The sequence below is a fragment of the Panicum virgatum genome, chromosome 6K (genome assembly GCF_016808335.1).
Source record: "Panicum virgatum strain AP13 chromosome 6K, P.virgatum_v5, whole genome shotgun sequence".
Taxonomy (NCBI): domain Eukaryota; kingdom Viridiplantae; phylum Streptophyta; class Magnoliopsida; order Poales; family Poaceae; genus Panicum; species Panicum virgatum.
The window spans coordinates 23,468,845-23,476,339 of record NC_053141.1 but is presented as its reverse complement, the minus strand read 5'-3'; the positions used below and the strand labels follow the sequence as shown (position 1 = coordinate 23,476,339).

Genomic DNA, 7,495 nt, shown 5'->3' with positions numbered 1-7,495 from the left:
GGGAGAGGGGATTTGTAAAAGTGTGATTACCCAATTCAAGAGCGGATCCAGATTGTAAAATTACCCAATCCCCCATGCCCCTTGGATGTTGATCCGATGACCCAGATTGATGTTTCTATAGTTTGCACAGAGAGGTCGGTTTGCACGTGATACGTTCCCAAAATTAAATCACTATATAAAAATAATTAATGTAAAGACATAATTTTAATTTCTAAACACCAAGTGTTTTTATCTTGGCCAAATATATTGCTACGCAGGCGCAACACGAAAAATCAATGATCAAATAATACTTAATAATTTGTTCTAAGGTGAATATATTCTTTATTGAGACCTTGCGTTAGTTACATTGCTGTGTAATGTTTGGACTGTGAATGCACCTATTTGACAAGTTATCACATCAAATTGGGCATTTTATAAGTTGTTGGACCGATCTGCTCCCACCTGTCAAGTTATTGTACTAAATTGAGCATTTTACAAGTTGTTGGAACAATTTACACCCATCTGATAAATTGTTGTACGGTGAGTGTAATTTACTCTTATTTTAATTTTCCTTCTATATGCTTTCGTATGCAGAGCTACTAGTGCCCCGCTGGAAAGTTTTTCCACCAGACGCTCCACCACTCAGGGTGGGCATTCGGTACTTCAGTTTGATTTCTCATTTTTTGAAGAAATTCGGTTGAACTGATTGGTTTTACAAATTTTTGTGAACTAAGTATTTCGGTTTTTGGTTATTTCGGTCAATCCCAATCAATCATATTATATAAAAGAGCCTAACATGTTCATCTTGATCAATCTAAGTGACATATAAATGAATGCTTTTATAATTCTCATAATTACCCGGTTTGATAGGTAAGAACGCAAGCATGAATACATGGGCTCAACCATAGTAGCAGTCTTAGTCAATTGGAATCTCCTACCCTACAAATATGATATTGTACACATCACACATACATTAAAATTCCACAAAATGTATACATTTAAGATCAATTTTACTGATATTCCACAAAAATGAGAAATTTAAGATAATTCTTACATATGCTGGATTTTGAACAAAACTAAACCTGACTCCTCCAAATTCCAAGGCTTTTATATTTTGCAAAGCCTTCGATCAAGTTAATTACTGATTGTTTCTTCTCCATATTCAACTGAACTATGTAGTTGTGGTCAAACCTGACAACTAAAGGGGATCACCAGAAATCTCCCAGGATGATCAATACCAATAAATGAAGACTGAGATCTAGATGATAGAAATTGACGTTACTTTTCGACTTACATAGGTTGTAATATTGATATCTCTACCTGCATCGTAGCATGTCTATCCCTCAACTGAAAGGATGATTCCCTCTGGTTTCAATAATCCAGTATTGAGAATATAAAATATAATAATAATGGTATTGTTCAGTGCTAGTTTTCTTCCTTAAGAATGTATGTTCAGTTCAGTCCTAGCAAGTTGAAGAGGAAAATAACACCAACCTAAGATGTTAAACATGCAACTGCTTGGTTGAAAGCACCATCAACAAAGAGGTTGCATGAAGTAAAACATAGTCACATATGACATACCTTATCATACCCTGAAAAAAATATGACTTAAAAAAGCAAACAACTGCACACTCAGCTATGAACTACAAAGCACCACAAATGTGAATTAAGCTAATCTATAATGCGATCTCAAAAAAAAAAGCTAATCTATAATGCAAATGCAAATATGAATTTATGCAATCCTTCATTTTTCAGTCGATCTGTTAACATCTGACTAAACTTAAGCGGTAATTAGTCAATGCACCAACAAAATATCTAACTAAACTGCAGTGGTTGCTAACTTGTTAATAACGTTCGTGACCTAGATCGGGAATCTTTCAGTTCACACGGTTGAGCAAGAACTGAGGTTCTCAACTATTTATTCGCTAACGAGCATTTGGTCTAACATAAGGTGGATAGATGAGCAAGCCCCTAGCATAGAGCCCAAATGAGCCAATACAAATTCTAATGGTACAGTCAAGAGATGCGCGATGCAAGGAGAGAAGGGAATAAAAAATATTTGGTTTACTTTGATAGGGAGGACAGTGCAGTGCACGACTGCGGTGGTCGGTGGATTGCTCGCCTGCGCGGAGCTAGAAGCAGACGCCGAGGAAGTACAACGACTGCTTTCAATAATGGGTGGTTCTTCATGAAACAGGGATGGTTTCTTATATATCTCAGTGATGTTGATCCGATCCTCTGCATATTCAATTTTAGTGTTTAGCTCAAAGGAGACAATGTGCATAAGCTAATGATCCAAAATTACATAAGTTACTCATGGTGGCTGGGTTGGCAAAAAAAAAAAAATCCTAAAAATCAGATCTTACCACTGTGGAGATATGTGGGCATACTCTGGGATTGAGTACTGCACACCCAGTATTCTCTGCCAAATAAATCATGATAGTATCTGCAATTATGATGTACAACCAATTCACCGAAGTAAGTAATGTTTATTAGGTAAGCATTGTAACAAACAAAAGTTGAGCCTAGACGTTCCTAATTGTGCATGTAGGGATGGTTGGAAAACTGCACTTGATATCAGCATGGCAAACAAGCAGAATGACTCAACATAGACTAAACTCTCCTGCAAGAGAAAAGAGAATGTTTAACACGATGTAGGAACCTTCGGAGAACTATTGAATATTGGTCGTCATCTTAGATGTCTAGAATCAAGTTGAGCTCTCAATGCTCAATGACCAGTTTGAATCAGTTGAATCTACAAATATTTCAAACAAGCTATAGTAGCTGCTAAAAATCATAAAACTTGGATCATATGTACCTGACGATCCACAAATGAGGTTTGGTGGCTTTGAATCTTTGATTTTATTTTCTAGACATTTCATCGAACATATATCCTGTGCTACACTCCCAATTTTCTTGCAGTAAGATTTTCCATGTAGAAATATTAGAAAAAAATGAAACATTGCAAAGGGCAATGCGAGAGGGTTAAGGATACCAAGCTGTCATCGATGATCTGCAACCTGGCGGCATGCACGGAAGACTGCAGCTTCGTCTATATATGGCACTGAGGGCAAATTCAATAGAATGATACAGAATGGCGGCTTGCACACGTCCATGTCACAGAAGGCAAATTCATTAAAATAACACATAATCTGTAGATTTCAGATCGAATTGCCTGATTTGTTTAATTTTTAAACCAGGTTTGAGGATTGTCCTGCACGATTAATCGCAAGCACACCATGCGAGGAGAGAGCAGCTGTAAACTCCAAAATAGATCAAACTCAAGCATACATGAGTGTGGGTGGAGTGCTGTACCATTCCTGTTGATGGAGGAGCAACATGCAGCACCCGTCGCCGTCATGATCGTGGAGGACTGGAGGCGGGGATCTTACGGATTGACAACAGTCGGAGAGATGCAACTCTTCAGTTGGAGAGATGCACAGGCTGCTCAACGCTGCGGGACCAGGAGGGGGGGTGGGGGGACGCCGACATCCCACGCGGCGTCGTCCTGAATCGGGCACGGATCCAGGCGGCGAGGAACCGAAGGATCTCAATTCTCAAGCTCGATTTTTGTAGGTGAATAAAAAACAGCAAGAACCTAAGGAGATCATCAATTCAGAGCACAAGCAGCGCCATAACGCGCCGGCCTCCTCAGATTCGCTAGGTCAAAAGCAATAAAGCACCCAAATCATTACCGCCGGCAGCCCGGCACAGAGGTTAACTCACCAGTGAGTACGGTGGCTTCACCGGCAGGCGCGGGCAACGATAACGCTGGCAACTGTGGCTGGAGACGGAGAACGCAGGTGACGTTGGCTGGTGCTGGAGGACACAGAAGTCGGAGAACGCCCAGATCGTGGCCGGAGGACGCCGGCCAAACGCGCGCGACGTTGGCCCGAGGACGTCCGCGACGGTGGATGGAGAACGGGGCGACGCCGACGCCGGGGACGGCGCAATGGAGATGCCAGCAAGGGGACGGAGCGGCGGCGGGGATGGAGCAGATCTGACGGAGACAATTTAGTTTGAACGAGACGACGGGGGGAGGAGGTGGGCGACGTACGAATCAGACGCCGACGTACGAAGGGGGTGAAAGACGAAGGAAAAAAAAAAGACCCTTAGCCTCTTTTTAGTAGTAGAGAAGAGATACATAGCAATTGAAGTACGATTTATCACATATAAACTAAATATACTCTTACAAAATACAATGGTTAATTCGGTTACCCGAGAGTAGGAAACAAACTTTTTTCAGTTATTTTGGTTCTATGCTTTCTGGAACCGAATAGGGAATCAATTTTTTCGGTTTCAGTTATTTCGGTTTGATTTTTGGTTCTCGGTTAATTATGCCCTCTCTAATCCACCACAACACTAAGAATTAACTAAAATAATATTCAAAATGACTATTTGCAATGTTATATAATATATATAGTTTGGTCATCCCATTCTATGATAGTAAAATCCCACCACAACATGATACGGCCTTCATTCCAAAATTGTAGGTTGTTTAACTTTTTCTACGTTAAATTTGACCACTCATCTTATTTAAAAATTTGTGCACAATATCACATCTTTTATCATGTCTTGCTTTATCAATACTAGTTCTTCAAGAATATTTTTAAATTTAAATATATTTGCATAAATTTTTTTGAATAAGTTGAGTGGTCAAACTTGGTGTTAAAAATATCAAATGACCTATAATTTGGAATGGATATATTTCACGCAACATTCAATAGGAACAATAATATGTTGAAATAGTTTTGTAACATCAACACTTACCCTTTGCAACATTTAAACATTATAATTGTGATATTTTTGAACTATAATTACAACATTAAAAAATAATAAAATAATAAAACACATATATTTAATCAAATAAATAAAAAGATGTAACATGGCAAATCAACTACTAAAATAACTAGAATAAATTTATGCAATATTCTAAAATAGTTGTTGCAACATCACCTCACACCTCAAACTTACTGAAAATGACCACCGCAATATCATAGATCGACCCATAAAACAACCTTAAAATAATTATTGCAACATTAGTAATCAATTGAAAACTCCCAATGCAAAATTATTAGTAATCACCTTAAACTCCTATTGCAACATTGTCTCATCCTTATCATAACAAAATATCATGTAAAAGTCCACCGCAACATTGATCATTGACATTCAGGATAGCTCCGAAGAAATTGACCGGAAAGAAGAAGGGAAAGGAGTGGAAGTCCAGTGCATCCAATGAAGGTGGCTGGAGACCAAGTAAGTGCGCCGAGCAAACCATTCGAGCACTTGTTGTTTCATGCCTTTCGCAACCCCAGGAAGTTGTTCAATGGAATTATGCTGAGGGACATGATAGACCCTATGAAGGGATTATTCTGTTCGCCGAGTGTGGTCTTGCTATTCCCACCTTGGATTTCCTTCGCGGGTTGCTTTTTCATTGGGGGATTCAGCTTTATCATCTAACCCCTAATCCCATTCTCCACATCTATATCTTTGTTCACCTTTGTGAAGCTTTTCTGGGCATCGAGCCCCATTTCGACTTGTTCTGTCACCTCTTCCACTTGAAACCCAAGCCCTGTGCTCTCACAACCGAAGAAGTTGGGGCGGGGGGGGGGGGGGGCTAGGTTGTAGTTGCGCCAGGGATTAGACAAGAAATACATTCCATATAGCCTCCCGAGCAAGGATATCGCCCGGAAGGCGAATTGGTTCTACATCGGGAACCATGAGCCATCGCTTCCAGAGAGGATCCCTAGACCACCTTAGCTACAGAACGAGTGGACAACCCCAAGTAGAAATGCAGATCAAGTGAACGAGTTGCTCGACAAGATTGCGAAGCTGAGGAAAAACAAGGTCACTAGAGCCTCAGTAGTATACTCGTGGGTTGGGCGTTGGATCCAGCCGTTGCAGAAGTGCGCCACCTTCGGCCTTGAGTACCATGGGCTCAAGGATCCATCTCGATTTTCTACTGAGAGATTATACGAATTGGAGGCTTTGGCCTTAGTAAGTCGAGTACTCACGGATGTTGGTGGGGTGCCATATCTCCCATCGAAGCTGTCTGTTGGCGCATAATCCGAGCCAACACACGATCGCACTAGCCCGTACGACGTGAGGAGGAACTTTATGCAGCACCTACTGCACAGACCGATCAGACTGGTCAGGGTAACCGGTCAGATCAGTTCGTCGGGGTTAACCAGCGAATCCGACGAACACTCGCCCGGGAGGGACCCCGTCAGGGCAGGCGCACGCAGTTCTAGGGTCGGCAGCCACCTAGAACGCCTTCAGACATTGCGGAGACAAAGGAAGAACAACAGATAAGGGTTTGGAGGAGCTAGGGTTTTGAGAATATAAAAAGTAATGGGAAATAAAAGAAAATAATGTATTGATTTGTGTTTTGATCGATTGGATACTTCAATCGGTCGTGGCCCTTTATATTGATATGGTGGGATGGACTTGTCAGACCCGAGGCATCGTGACTGTTCACAGGTGTGGAACATTCTAAAATAAGGGATAACGCATGGATGTACCTTACCTCTCGTGTAACTACTCGTACAACAATAGGACTAGCCGGTATACAAGTAAACAACCCGACCTCGTTGGAGTAGGACTCTAGTAGTACTCGGTTAAGACTTTTCGAGGACGACTTTTCTTCAAGAAGGGGAGGATGATGAGGACATGTCCTCCATGGGTACTATCAGTGTAGTGGGGAAGGGCCCCCCACTCCCCAGGATAAAGAGCACGGGAGGATGGCAAACCACTCGTCCGCTCCCATAGGGGTCTGAGCAGCCCAGGCGAGTCCTGTTAGCGGGCCCCACGCCAGTCTGGGTTGGACTGGGCTCGGGCCGCTCACGGAGGCCCAGGAAGGTCCTTTTCCATCTCGGCGAAGACATCCGTCCAGTAGAAAATCTTTACCGCGTGGGTAATCCCAAGGATTACTGCGCCGTGCTGCCGGAGCCACCGCGGGGCTCAAGGAAGGGCACGACTTCCCTGTAAAGACACCATGATTACGGAGGAGCCGTGCACTCAGACGGTGGAGAGCCGGCAGGGTAGGCTTATCTCTGAGCCGCGTCACATCAAAGGGTAATGGACGGTGGCTGGGGCCCGTCTCCATTTACCGCGTGTCTCGTCACGGTAACTCCCGACCTGACCCCGGCCACCTACCCGGGATTGACCCAGGTCATCTCGGACGAGGTGCGGGCCTGCCAAGACAGAAGAAGGCCACCCCGGGACGCCCCGCGATGCCTCGGGGCGCGCCCCGGGGTCTCCCGGGGTGCCACATCCTCCCGGAGTGCACCGCAGACACCCCGTGGTGGGCCCGGCCCAATGATCGCTCGGTTGACACGGATGTTGACGGTCACTAACGACCAATTTTGACTGTCAACTCCTGCACAAAAAGGAACCAAAATGTGGAATAAATGCTAGCATAGACTTATTTACTAATGAATTCCACAGATGATGTTCTAGAATGTGTGTAGGTAATTTCTAGCTAATTTTGCAGCATAATGGTGTGGTTTGATCCAAG

At 43.1% G+C, this 7,495-nt stretch overlaps 1 long non-coding RNA gene across 4 annotated transcripts; it reads right to left on the bottom strand.

Moving 5' to 3' along the window:
- Positions 1–757: 757 nt before the first annotated feature.
- LOC120712069 lies at positions 758–4,054 on the bottom strand. 4 transcript variants are annotated; one of them, XR_005690657.1, is made up of 3 exons: positions 2,346–4,054; positions 1,034–2,217; positions 758–918 (listed from the first exon to the last, which is right to left on the bottom strand). It is a non-coding gene; the product is annotated as an uncharacterized LOC120712069 (long non-coding RNA). The 4 variants fall into 4 exon arrangements; XR_005690658.1 differs by lacking the exon at positions 758–918 and having other exon boundaries at positions 936–2,217; positions 2,346–3,577; positions 3,706–4,054; XR_005690659.1 differs by lacking the exon at positions 758–918 and having other exon boundaries at positions 936–2,217; positions 2,346–3,487; positions 3,706–4,054.
- Positions 4,055–7,495: the final 3,441 nt, after the last annotated feature.